Genomic DNA, 15402 nt, shown 5'->3' on the forward strand with positions numbered 1-15402 from the left:
CTCCCAGTGACTCCTCTCTCAGTGACTCCTCACCCAGTGATATCTCTCCCAGTGATGCATTACCCAGTGACATCTCTCCCAGTGACATCTCTCCCAGTGAAACCTCTCCCAGTGACATCTCTACCAGTGACAACTCTCCCAGTGAAACCTCTCCCAGTGACACCTCTCCCAGTGACTCCTCTCTCAGTGACTCCTCTCCCAGTGATATCTCTCCCAGTGACACATCCCCCAGTGCTATCTCTCCCAGTGACATCTCTCAAAGTGACATCGCTCCGTTGGAATTTGCTCCCAGTGACACCTCTCCCAGTGACACCTCTCCCAGAGACATCTCTCCCAGTGACATCTCTCCCGATGACATCTCTCCCAGTGACATCTATGGCAGTGACATCTCTCCCAGTGACATCTCTCCCAGTGACACCTCTCCCAGTGAACCCTCTCCCAGTGACATCTCTGCCAGTGACATCTCTCCCAGTGACTTCTGTCCCAGTGACATCTTTCGCAGTGACATCTCTCCCAGTGATGCCTCTCCCAGTGACAGCTCTCCCAGTGACATGTCCTCCAGTGACATCTCTCCCAGTGACATCTCTCCCAGTGACGTCTCTCCCAGTGATACCTCTCCCAGTGATAACTCTCCCAGTGACATCTCTCCCAGTGACTCCTCTCCCAGTGACATCTCTCCCAGTGACACCTCCCCAGTGATATCTCTCCCAGTGATATTTTTCACAGTAACATCTCTCCCAGTGAAACCTCTCCCAGTGACACCTCTCCCAGTGACACCACTCCCAGTGACATTTCTCCCAGTGACATCTCTCCCAGTGACATCTCTCCCAGTGACGTCTTTCACTGTGACATCTCTCACAGTGACATCTCACCCAGTGACTTCTCTCCCAGTGACTCCTCTCCCAGTGACATCTCTCCAAATGACACCTCCCCAGTGACATCTCTCCCAGTGACATTTTTCACAGTAACATCTCTTCCAGTGATACCTCTACCAGTGACGCCTCTCCCAGTGACACCTCTCCCAGTGACATTTTTCCCAGTGACATCTCTCCCAGTGTCATATCTCCCAGTGACATCTTTCACAGTGACATCTCTCACAGTGGTACCTCACCCAGTTACATCTCTCCCAGTGACTCCTCTCCCAGTGACATCTCTCCCGGTGACACATCCACAGTGACATCTGTCCCAGTGATATTTTTCACAGTAACATCTCTTCCAGTGACACCTTTCACAGAGACTCTTCTCCCAGTGACACCTCTCCCACTGACACCTCTCCCAGTGACTTCTCTCCAAGTGACATCTCTCCCAGTGACATCTTTCCCAGTGACATCTCTCCCAGTGACATCTCTCCCAGTGACATCTCTCCCAGTGACACCTCACCCAGAGACTTCTCTCCCAGTGACACCTCTCCCAGTGAAACCACACCCAATGACATCTCTCCCAGTGACATCTCTCCCAGTGAGATATTTCCCCGCGACATCTCTCCCAGTGAAATCCCTCCCACTGACAACTTTTCAGTAACACCTCTCCCAATGAAACCTCACCTAGTGACATATTTCCCAGTGACACGTTCCCATTGACATCTCTCCCAGTGACATCTCTCCCAGTGACACCTCTCCCAGTGACATCTCTCCCAGTAGCATCTCTCCCAGTGACATCCTTCCCAGTGATATCTTTCCCAGTGACAACTCATCCAGTGACTTCACTCCCAGTGACTACTTTCCCAGTGATACCTCTCCAAGTGATTTCTCTCCCAGTGACACCTTTCCCAGTGACACATCTCCCAATGACACCTCCCCAGTGGAATCTCGTCCAGTGAAATCTCTCCCAATGTCTTCTCTCGCATTGACTCCTCTCCAACTGAAAACTCTCCCAGTGCCATCTCTCTCGATGATTTCACTCCAAGTGACATTTCTCCCAATGTCACCTCTCCCAGTGAAACCTCTCCCAGTGACATCTCTCACAGTGACATCTCTCCCAGTGAAGCCTCTCCCAATGACATCTCTACCAGTGACAACTCTCCCAGTGAAACCTCTCCCAGAGACACCTCTCCCAGTGACATCTCTCCCAATGACATCTCTCACAGTGACATCTCTCACAGTGATACCTCTCCTTGTGACACCTCTCCCAGTGGCACCTCTCCCAGTGACATTTCTCCCAGTGACATCTCTCCCAGTGACATCTCTCCCAGTGACATCTTTCACAGTGACATCTCTCACAGTGACACCTCACCCAGTGACATCTCTCCCAGTGACTCCTCTCCCAGTGACATCTCTCCCAATGACAAATCCCCATTGACAGCTCTCCCAGTGATATTTTTCGCAGTAACATCTCTTCCAGTGACACCTCTCCCAGAGACTCCTCTCCCAGTGACACCTCTCCCAGTGACACCTCTCCCAGTGGCATTTCTGCCATTGACATCTCTCCCAGTGACATCTCTACCAGTGACATATTTCACAATGACATCTCTCACAGTGACACCTCTCCGAGTGACTCCACTCCGAGTGACACCTCTCCCAGTGCCACCTCTCCCAGTGACATTTCTCCCAGTGACATCTCTCCCAGTGACATCTCTCCCAGTGACATCTTTCACAGTGACATCTCTCACAGTGACACCTCACCCAGTGACATCTCTCCCAGTGACACCTTTCCCAGTGACACAGCTCCCAATGACACCTCACCAGTGAAATATCCTCCAGTGAAATCTCTCCCAATGCCATCTCCAATATTGACTCCTCTCCAAGTGAAAAGTCTCCCAGTGCCATCACTCTCGATGATTTCACTCCAAGTGACATCTCTCCCAGTGACATCTCTCCCACTGAAACCTCTCTCAGTGACTCCTCACCCAGTGACATTTCTCCCAGTGATGCCGCTCCCAGTGACATCTCTCCGAGTGACACGTCCTCCAGTGACATCTCTCCTAGTGACATCTCTCCCAGTGACATCTCTCCCAGTGACACCTCCCGTTTCATCTCTCCCAGTGATATTTTTCACAGTAACATCTCTCCCAGTGAAACCTCTCCCAGGGAAACCTCTCCCAGTGACATCTCTCCCAGTGACATTTCTCCCAGTGACATCTCTCCCAGTGACATCTCTCCCAGTGACATCTTTCACAGTGACATCTCTCCCAGTGACTCCTCTCCCAGTGACATCTCTCCCAATGACACCTCCCCAGTGACATCTCTTCCAGTGATATTTATCGCAGTAACATCTCTTCCAGTGACACCTCTCCCAGAGACTCCTCTCCCAGTGCCACCTCTCCCAGTGACATTTCTCCCAGTGACATCTCTCCCAGTCACATCTCTCCCAGTGACATCTTTCACAGTGACATCTCTCACCATGACACCTCACCCAGTGACATCTCTCCCAGTGACGTCTCTCCCAGTGATACCTCTCCCAGTGATAACTCTCCCAGTGACATCTCTCCCAGTGACTCCTCTCCCAGTGACATCTCTCCCAGTGACACCTCCCCAGTGATATCTCTCCCAGTGATATTTTTCACAGTAACATCTCTCCCAGTGAAACCTCTCCCAGTGACACCTCTCCCAGTGACACCACTCCCAGTGACATTTCTCCCAGTGACATCTCTCCCAGTGACATCTCTCCCAGTGACGTCTTTCACTGTGACATCTCTCACAGTGACATCTCACCCAGTGACTTCTCTCCCAGTGACTCCTCTCCCAGTGACATCTCTCCAAATGACACCTCCCCAGTGACATCTCTCCCAGTGACATTTTTCACAGTAACATCTCTTCCAGTGATACCTCTACCAGTGACGCCTCTCCCAGTGACACCTCTCCCAGTGACATTTTTCCCAGTGACATCTCTCCCAGTGTCATATCTCCCAGTGACATCTTTCACAGTGACATCTCTCACAGTGGTACCTCACCCAGTTACATCTCTCCCAGTGACTCCTCTCCCAGTGACATCTCTCCCGGTGAAACATCCACAGTGACATCTGTCCCAGTGATATTTTTCACAGTAACATCTCTTCCAGTGACACCTTTCACAGAGACTCTTCTCCCAGTGACACCTCTCCCACTGACACCTCTCCCAGTGACTTCTCTCCAAGTGACATCTCTCCCAGTGACATCTTTCCCAGTGACATCTCTCCCAGTGACATCTCTCCCAGTGACATCTCTCCCAGTGACACCTCACCCAGAGACTTCTCTCCCAGTGACACCTCTCCCAGTGAAACCACACCCAATGACATCTCTCCCAGTGACATCTCTCCCAGTGAGATATTTCCCCGCGACATCTCTCCCAGTGAAATCCCTCCCACTGACAACTTTTCAGTAACACCTCTCCCAATGAAACCTCACCTAGTGACATATTTCCCAGTGACACGTTCCCATTGACATCTCTCCCAGTGACATCTCTCCCAGTGACACCTCTCCCAGTGACATCTCTCCCAGTAGCATCTCTCCCAGTGACATCCTTCCCAGTGATATCTTTCCCAGTGACAACTCATCCAGTGACTTCACTCCCAGTGACTACTTTCCCAGTGATACCTCTCCAAGTGATTTCTCTCCCAGTGACACCTTTCCCAGTGACACATCTCCCAATGACACCTCCCCAGTGGAATCTCGTCCAGTGAAATCTCTCCCAATGTCTTCTCTCGCATTGACTCCTCTCCAACTGAAAACTCTCCCAGTGCCATCTCTCTCGATGATTTCACTCCAAGTGACATTTCTCCCAATGTCACCTCTCCCAGTGAAACCTCTCCCAGTGACATCTCTCACAGTGACATCTCTCCCAGTGAAGCCTCTCCCAATGACATCTCTACCAGTGACAACTCTCCCAGTGAAACCTCTCCCAGAGACACCTCTCCCAGTGACATCTCTCCCAATGACATCTCTCACAGTGACATCTCTCACAGTGATACCTCTCCTTGTGACACCTCTCCCAGTGGCACCTCTCCCAGTGACATTTCTCCCAGTGACATCTCTCCCAGTGACATCTCTCCCAGTGACATCTTTCACAGTGACATCTCTCACAGTGACACCTCACCCAGTGACATCTCTCCCAGTGACTCCTCTCCCAGTGACATCTCTCCCAATGACAAATCCCCATTGACAGCTCTCCCAGTGATATTTTTCGCAGTAACATCTCTTCCAGTGACACCTCTCCCAGAGACTCCTCTCCCAGTGACACCTCTCCCAGTGACACCTCTCCCAGTGGCATTTCTGCCATTGACATCTCTCCCAGTGACATCTCTACCAGTGACATATTTCACAATGACATCTCTCACAGTGACACCTCTCCGAGTGACTCCACTCCGAGTGACACCTCTCCCAGTGCCACCTCTCCCAGTGACATTTCTCCCAGTGACATCTCTCCCAGTGACATCTCTCCCAGTGACATCTTTCACAGTGACATCTCTCACAGTGACACCTCACCCAGTGACATCTCTCCCAGTGACACCTTTCCCAGTGACACAGCTCCCAATGACACCTCACCAGTGAAATATCCTCCAGTGAAATCTCTCCCAATGCCATCTCCAATATTGACTCCTCTCCAAGTGAAAAGTCTCCCAGTGCCATCACTCTCGATGATTTCACTCCAAGTGACATCTCTCCCAGTGACATCTCTCCCACTGAAACCTCTCTCAGTGACTCCTCACCCAGTGACATTTCTCCCAGTGATGCCGCTCCCAGTGACATCTCTCCGAGTGACACGTCCTCCAGTGACATCTCTCCTAGTGACATCTCTCCCAGTGACATCTCTCCCAGTGACACCTCCCGTTTCATCTCTCCCAGTGATATTTTTCACAGTAACATCTCTCCCAGTGAAACCTCTCCCAGGGAAACCTCTCCCAGTGACATCTCTCCCAGTGACATTTCTCCCAGTGACATCTCTCCCAGTGACATCTCTCCCAGTGACATCTTTCACAGTGACATCTCTCCCAGTGACTCCTCTCCCAGTGACATCTCTCCCAATGACACCTCCCCAGTGACATCTCTTCCAGTGATATTTATCGCAGTAACATCTCTTCCAGTGACACCTCTCCCAGAGACTCCTCTCCCAGTGCCACCTCTCCCAGTGACATTTCTCCCAGTGACATCTCTCCCAGTCACATCTCTCCCAGTGACATCTTTCACAGTGACATCTCTCACCATGACACCTCACCCAGTGACATCTCTCCCAGTGACTCCTCTCCCAGTGACATCTCTCCCAGGGACACCTCCAACGTGACATCTCTCACCGTGATATATTTCACAGAAACATCTCTTCCATTGACACCTCTCCCAGAGACTCCCCTCCCAGTGAATCCTCTCCCAGTGACTCCTCTCCCAGTGACATCTCTCCCAGTGACATCTTTCCCAGTGATATCTCTCCCAGTGACACCTCTTCCAGAGACATCTCACCCAGTGACATTTTTCCCAGTGAAACCACACCCAATGACATCTCTCCCAGTAGCATCTCTTCCAGTGACATCTTTCCCAGTGTTATCTTTCCCAGTGACATCTCATCCAGTTACTTCTCACCCAGTGACTACTTTCCCAGTGATACCTCTCCCAGTGAAATCTCTCCAAGTGACATCTATCCCAGTCACATCTCTGACAGTGACACCTCTCCCAGTGACATCTCTCCAAGTGATATCTCTCCCAGTGACACCTTTCCCAGTGACACATCTCCCAATGACACCTCCCCAGTGAAACCTCATCCAGTGAAATTTCTCCCAATGTCATCTCTCACATTGACTCCTCAACAGTTGAAAACTCTCCCAGTGCCATCTCTCTCTCGAGGGTTTCACTCCAAGTGACATTTCTCCCAATGACACCTCTCCCAGTGAAACCTCTCCCAGTGACATCTCTCCCAGTGACATCCCTCCCAGTGAAACATCTCCCAGTGAAATCTCTACCAGTGACAACACTCCCAGTGAAACCTCTCCCAGTGACACCTCTCCCAGTGACTCCTCTCTCAGTGACTCCTCACCCAGTGACATCTCTCCCAGTGATGCATTACCCAGTGACATCTCTCCCAGTGACACGTCCCCAGTGCTATCTCTCCCAGTGACATCTCCCCCAGTGACATCTCTCCCAGTGACATCTCTCCCAGTGAAACATCTCCCAGTGACATCTCTACCAGTGACAACTCTCCCAGTGAAACCTTTCCCAGAGACACCTCTCCCAGTGACTCCTCTCTCAGTGACTCCTCTCCCAGTGATATCTCTCCCAGTGACACATCCCCCAGTGCTATCTCTCCCAGTGACATCTCTCAAAGTGACACCGCTCCGATTGAATTTGCTCCCAGTGACACCTCTCCCAGTGACACCTCTCCCAGAGACAACTCTCCCAGTGACATCTCTCCCGATGACATCTCTCCCAGTGACATCTTTGGCAGTGACATCTCTCCCAGTGACATCTCTCCCAGTGACACCTCTCCCAGTGAACCCTCTCCCAGTGACATCTCTGCCAGTGACATCTCTCCCAGTGACTTCTGTCCCAGTGACATCTTTCGCAGTGACATCTCTCCCAGTGATGCCTCTCCCAGTGACAGCTCTCCCAGTGACAAGTCCTCCAGTGACATCTCTCCCAGTGACATCTCTCCCAGTGACGTCTCTCCGAGTGATACCTCTCCCAGTGTTACCTCTCCCAGTGACATCTCTCCCAGTGACTCCTCTCCCAGTGACATCTCTCCCAGTGACACCTCCCCAGTGATATCTCTCCCAGTGATATTTTTCACAGTAACATCTCTCCCAGTGAAACCTCTCCCAGTGACACCTCTCCCAGTGACACCACTTCCAGTGACATTTCTCCCAGTGACATCTCTCCCAGTGACATCTCTCCCAGTGACATCTTTCACTGTGACATCTCTCACAGTGACACCTCACCCAGTGACATCTCTCCCAGTGACCCCTCTCCCAGTGACATCTCTCCAAATGACACCTCCCCAGTGACATCTCTCCCAGTGACATTTTTAACAGTAACATCTCTTCCAGTGATACCTTTACCAGTGACTCCTCTCCCAGTGACACCTCTCCCAGTGACACCTCTCCCAGTGACATTTCTCCAAGTGACATCTCTCCCAGTGACATCTCTCCCAGTGACATCTTTCACATTGACATCTCTCACAGTGGTACCTCACCCAGTTACATCTCTCCCAGTGACTCCTCTCCCAGTGACATCTCTCCCGGTGACACATCCACAGTGACATCTGTCCCAGTGATATTTTTCACAGTAACATCTCTTCCAGTGACACCTCTCCCAGAGACTCTTCTCCCAGTGACACCTCTCCCATTGACACCTCTCCCAGTGACTTCTCTCCAAGTGACATCTCTCCCAGTGACATCTTTCCCAGTGACATCTCTCCCAGTGGCATCTCTCCCAGTGACATCTCTCCCAGTGACACATCTCCCAGAGACTTCTCTCCCAGTGACACCTCTCCCAGTGAAACCACACCCAGTGACAACTCTCCCAGTGACATCTCTCCCAGTGAGATATTTCCCAGCGACATCTCTCCCAGTGAAATCCCTCCCACTGACATCTTTTCAGTAACACCTCTCCCAATGAAACCTCACCTAGTGACATATTTCCCAGTGACACGTCCCCATTGACATCTCTCCCAGTGACATCTCTCCCAGTGACAACTCTCCCAGTGACATCTTTCCCAGTAGCATCTCTCCCAGTGACATCCTTCCCAGTGATATCTTTCCCAGTGACATCTCATCCAGTGACTTCACTCCCAGTGACTACTTTCCCAGTGATACCTCTCCAAGTGTTATCTCTCCCAGTGACACCTTTCCCAGTGACACATCTCCCAATGACACCTCTCCAGTGGTATCTTCTCCAGTGAAATCTCTCCCAATGTCATCTCTCGCATTGACTCCTCTCCAAGTGAAAACTCTCCCAGTGCCATCTCTCTCGATGATTTCACTCCAAGTGACATTTCTCCCAATGACACCTCTCCCAGTGAAACCTCTCCCAGTGACATCTCTCCCAGTGACATCTCTCCCAGTGAAACCTCTCCCAATGACATCTCTACCAGTGACAACTCTCCCAGTGAAACCTCTCCCAGTGACACCTCTCCCAGTGACATCTATCCCAGTGACATCTCTCCCAGTGACATCTCTCACAGTGACATCTCTCACAGTGATACCTCTCCTTGTGACATCTCTCCCAGTGACGTCTCTCCCAGTGATACCTCTCCCAGTGATACCTCTCCGAATGACATCTCTCCCAGTGACTCCTCTCCCAGTGACATCTCTCCCAGTGACACCTCCCCAGTGATATCTCTCCCAGTGATATTTTTCACAGTAACATCTCTCCCAGTGAAACCTCTCCCAGTGACATATTTCACAATGACATCTCTCCCAGTGACATCTCTCCCAGTGACATATTTCACAATGACATCTCTCACAGTGACACCTCTCCGAGTGACTCCACTCCTAGTGACACCTCTCCCAGTGCCACCTCTCCCAGTGACATTTCTCCCAGTGACATCTCTCCCAGTGACATCTCTCCCAGTGACATCTTTCACAGTGACATCTCTCACAGTGACACCTCACCCAGTGACATCTCTCCCAGTGACACCTTTCCCAGTGACACAGCTCCCAATGACACCTCACCAGTGAAATCTCCTCCAGTGAAATCTCTCCCAATGCCATCTCCAATATTGACTCCTCTCCAAGTGAAAACTCTCCCAGTGCCATCACTCTCGATGATTTCACTCCAAGTGACATCTCTCCCAGTGACATTTCTCCCACTGAAACCTCTCTCAGTGACTCCTCACCCAGTGACATCTCTCCCAGTGATGCCGCTCCCAGTGACATCTCTCCGAGTGACACGTCCTCCAGGGACATCTCTCCTAGTGACATCTCTCCCAGTGACATCTCTCCCAGTGACACCTCCCGTTTCATCTCTCCCAGTGATATTTTTCACAGTAACATCTCTCCCAGTGAAACCTCTCCCAGGGAAACCTCTCCCAGTGACATCTCTCCCAGTGACATTTCTCCCAGTGACATCTCTCCCAGTGACATCTCTCCCAGTGACACCTCTCCCAGTGACATCTCTCCCAGTAGCATCTCTTCCAGTGACATCTTTCCCAGTGTTATCTTTCCCAGTGACATCTCATCCAGTTACTTCTCACCCAGTGACTACTTTCCCAGTGATACCTCTCCCAGTGAAATCTCTCCAAGTGACATCTATCCCAGTTACATCTCTGACAGTGACACCTCTCCCAGTGACATCTCTCCAAGTGATATCTCTCCCAGTGACACCTTTCCCAGTGACACATCTCCCAATGACACCTCCCCAGTGAAAACTCATCCAGTGAAATCTCTCCCAATGTCATCTCTCACATTGACTCCTCAACAGTTGAAAACTCTCCCAGTGCCATCTCTCTCGATGATTTCACTCCAAGTGACATTTCTCCCAATGACACCTCTCCCAGTGAAACCTCTCCCAGTGACATCTCTCCCAGTGACATCTCTCCCAGTGAAACATCTCCCAGTGAAATCTCTACCAGTGACAACACTCCCAGTGAAACCTCTCCCAATGACACCTCTCCCAGTGACTCCTCTCTCAGTGACTCCTCACCCAGTGATATCTCTCCCAGTGATGCATTACCCAGTGACATCTCTCCCAGTGACACATCCCCAGTGCTATCTCTCCCAGTGACCTCTCTCCCAGTGACATCTCTCCCAGTGAAACCTCTCCCAGTGACATCTCTACCAGTGACAACTCTCCCAGTGAAACCTCTCCCAGTGACACCTCTCCCAGTGACTCCTCTCTCAGTGACTCCTCTCCCAGTGATATCTCTCCCAGTGACACATCCCCCAGTGCTATCTCTCCCAGTGAAAACTCTCAAAGTGACATCGCTCCGTTGGAATTTGCTCCCAGTGACATCTCCCAGTGACACCTCTCCCAGAGACATCTCTCCCAGTGACATCTCTCCCGATGACATCTCTCCCAGTGACATCTATGGCAGTGACATCTCTCCCAGTGACATCTCTCCCAGTGACACCTCTCCCAGTGAACCCTCTCCCAGTGACATCTCTGCCAGTGACATCTCTCCCAGTGACTTCTGTCCCAGTGACATCTTTTGCAGTGACATCTCTCCCAGTGATGCCTCTCCCAGTGACAGCTCTCCCAGTGACATGTCCTCCAGTGACATCTCTCCCAGTGACATCTCTCCCAGTGACGTCTCTCCCAGTGATACCTCTCCCAGTGATAACTCTCCCAGTGACATCTCTCCCAGTGACTCCTCTCCCAGTGACATCTCTCCCAGTGACACCTCCCCAGTGATATCTCTCCCAGTGATATTTTTCACAGTAACATCTCTCCCAGTGAAACCTCTCCCAGTGACACCTCTCCCAGTGACACCACTCCCAGTGACATTTCTCCCAGTGACATCTCTCCCAGTGACATCTCTCCCAGTGACGTCTTTCACTGTGACATCTCTCACAGTGACATCTCACCCAGTGACTTCTCTCCCAGTGACTCCTCTCCCAGTGACATCTCTCCAAATGACACCTCCCCAGTGACATCTCTCCCAGTGACATTTTTCACAGTAACATCTCTTCCAGTGATACCTCTACCAGTGACGCCTCTCCCAGTGACACCTCTCCCAGTGACATTTTTCCCAGTGACATCTCTCCCAGTGACATCTCTCCCAGTGACATCTTTCACAGTGACATCTCTCACAGTGGTACCTCACCCAGTTACATCTCTCCCAGTGACTCCTCTCCCAGTGACATCTCTCCCGGTGACACATCCACAGTGACATCTGTCCCAGTGATATTTTTCACAGTAACATCTCTTCCAGTGACACCTTTCACAGAGACTCTTCTCCCAGTGACACCTCTCCCACTGACACCTCTCCCAGTGACTTCTCTCCAAGTGACATCTCTCCCAGTGACATCTTTCCCAGTGACATCTCTCCCAGTGACATCTCTCCCAGTGACATCTCTCCCAGTGACACCTCTCCCAGAGACTTCTCTCCCAGTGACACCTCTCCCAGTGAAACCACACCCAATGACATCTCTCCCAGTGACATCTCTCCCAGTGAGATATTTCCCCGCGACATCTCTCCCAGTGAAATCCCTCCCACTGACAACTTTTCAGTAACACCTCTCCCAATGAAACCTCACCTAGTGACATATTTCCCAGTGACACGTCCCCATTGACATCTCTCCCAGTGACATCTCTCCCAGTGACAACTCTCCCAGTGACATCTCTCCCAGTAGCATCTCTCCCAGTGACATCCTTCCCAGTGATATCTTTCCCAGTGACATCTCATCCAGTGACTTCACTCCCAGTGACTACTTTCCCAGTGATACCTCTCCAAGTGTTATCTCTCCCAGTGACACCTTTCTCAGTGACACATCTCCCAATGACACCTCCCCAGTGGTATCTTCTCCAGTGAAATCTCTCCCAATGTCATCTCTCGCATTGACTCCTCTCCAAGTGAAAACTCTCCCAGTGCCATCTCTCTCGATGATTTCACTCCAAGTGACATTTCTCCCAATGACACCTCTCCCAGTGAAATCTCTCCCAGTGACATCTCTCCCAGTGACATCTCTCCCAGTGAAACCTCTCCCAATGACATCTCTACCAGTGACAACTCTCCCAGTGAAACCTCTCCCAGTGACACCTCTCCCAGTGACATCTATCCCAGTGACATCTCTCCAAGTGACATCTCTCACAGTGACATCTCTCACAGTGATACCTCTCCTTGTGACATCTCTCCCAGTGACGTCTCTCCCAGTGATACCTCTCCCAGTGATACCTCTCCGAATGACATCTCTCCCAGTGATTCCTCTCCCAGTGACATCTCTCCCAGTGACACCTCCCCAGTGATATCTCTCCCAGTGATATTTTTCACAGTAACATCTCTCCCAGTGAAACCTCTCCCAGTGACACCTCTCCCAGTGACACCTCTCCCAGTGACACCACTCCCAGTGACATTTCTCCCAGTGACATCTCTCCCAGTGACATCTCTCCCAGTGACGTCTTTCACTGTGACATCTCTCCCAGTGACTCCTCTCCCAGTGACATCTCTCCAAATGACACCTCCCCAGTGACATCTCTCCCAGTGACATTTTTCACAGTAACATCTCTTCCAGTGATACCTCTACCAGTGCCTCCTCTCCCAGTGACACCTCTCCCAGTGACACCTCTCCCAGTGACTTCTCTCTAAGTGAAATCTCTCCCAGTGACATCTTTCCCAGTGACATCTCTCCCAGTGACATCTCTCCCAGTGACATCTCTCCCAGTGACACCTCTCCCAGAGACTTCTCTCCCAGTGACACCTCTCCCAGTGAAACCACACCCAGTGACATCTCTCCCATTGACATCTCTCCCAGTGAGATATTTTCCAGTGACATCTCTCCCAGTGAAATCCCTCCCACTGACATCTTTTCAGTAACACCTCTCCCAATGAAACCTCACCTCGTGACATATTTCCCAGTGACACGTCCCCATTGACATCTCTCCCAGTGACGTCTCTCCCAGTGACACCCCTCCCAGTGACATCTCTCCCAGTAGCATCTCTCCCAGTGACATCCTTCCCAGTGATATCTTTCCCAGTGACATCTCATCCAGTGACTTCACTCCCAGTGATTACTTTCCCAGTGATACCTCTCCAAGTGTTATCTCTCCCAGTGAAACCTTTCCCAGTGACACATCTCCCAATGACACCTCCCCAGTGGAATCTCCTCCAGTGAAATCTCTCCCAATGTCATCTCTCGCATTGACTCCTCTCCAAGTGAAAACTCTCCCAGTGCCATCTCTCTCGATGATTTCACTCCAAGTGACATTTCTCCCAATGACACCTCTCCCAGTGAAACCTCTCCCAGTGACATCTCTCCCAGTGACATCTCTCCCAGTGAAACCTCTCCCAATGACATCACTACCAGTGACAACTCTCCCAGTGAAACCTCTCCCAGTGACACCTCTCCCAGTGACATCTCTCACAGTGACATCTCTCACAGTGATACCTCTCCTTGTGACATCTCTCCCAGTGACTCCTCTCCCAGTGACATCTCTCCCAGTGACACCTCCCCAGTGATATCCCTCCCAGTGATATTTTTTGCAGTAACATCTCTCACAGTGAAATCTCTCCCAGTGACACCTCTCCCAGTGACACCTCTCCCAGTGACATTTCTCCCAGTTACATCTCTCCCAGTGACATCTCTCCCAGTGACATCTTTCACAGTGACATCTCTCACAGTGACACCTCACCCAGTGACATCTCTCCCAGTGACTCCTCTCCCAGTGACATCTCTCCCAATGACACCTATCCATTGACAGCTCTCCCAGTGATATTTTTCGCAGTAACATCTCTTCCAGTGACACCTCTCCCAGAGACTCCTTTCCCAGTGACACCTCTCCCAGTGACATATTTCACAATGACATCTCTCACAGTGACACCTCTCCGAGTGACTCCACTCCTAGTGACACCTCTCCCAGTGCCACTTCTCCCAGTGACATTTCTCCCAGTGACATCTCTCCCAGTGACATCTCTCCCAGTGACATCTTTCACAGTGACATCTCTCACAGTGACACCTCACCCAGTGACATCTCTCCCAGTGACACCTTTCCCAGTGACACATCTCCCACTGAAAACTCCCCAGTGAAATCTCCTCCAGTGAAATCTCTCCCAATGCCATCTCCAATATTGACTCCTCTCCAAGTGAAAACTCTCCCAGTGCCATCACTCTCGATGATTTCACTCCAAGTGACATCTCTCCCAGTGGCATCTCTCCCAGTGAAACCTCTCTCAGTGACCCCTCACCCAGTGACATCTCTCCCAGTGATGCTGCTCCCAGTGACATCTCTCCCAGTGACACGTCCTCCAGTGACATCTCTCCTAGTGACATCTCTCCCAGTGACACCTCCCCGTGTCATCTCTCCCAGTGATAGTTTTCACAGTAACATCTCTCCCAATGAAACCTCTCCCAGGGAAACCTCTCCCAGTGACATCTCTACCAGTGACATTTCTCCCAGTAACATCTCTCCCAGTGACATCTCTCCCAGTGACATCTATCACAGTGACATTTCTCCCAGTGACATCTCTCCCAGTGACAACTCTCCCAGTGACACCTCCCCAGTGACATCTCTTCCAGTGATATTTATCGCAGTAACATCTCTCCCAGTGACATCTCTCCCAGTGACATCTTTCACAGTGACATCTCTCACAGTGACACCTCTCCCAGTGACTCCGCTCCCAGCGACACCTCTCCCAGTGCCACCTCTCCCAGTGACATTTCTCCCAGTGACATCTCTCCCAGTCACATCTCTCCCAGTGACATCTTTCACAGTGACATCTCTCACCGTGACACCTCACCCAGTGACATCTCTCCCAGTGACTCCTCTCCCAGTGACATCTCTCCCAGTGACACCTCCAAAGTGACATCTCTCCCAGTGATATATTTCACAGGAACATCTCTTCCATTGA

The sequence above is a fragment of the Somniosus microcephalus genome, chromosome 13, assembly GCF_052327205.1.
Source record: "Somniosus microcephalus isolate GS21.2 chromosome 13, FLI_Smic_1.0, whole genome shotgun sequence".
Taxonomy (NCBI): domain Eukaryota; kingdom Metazoa; phylum Chordata; class Chondrichthyes; order Squaliformes; family Somniosidae; genus Somniosus; species Somniosus microcephalus.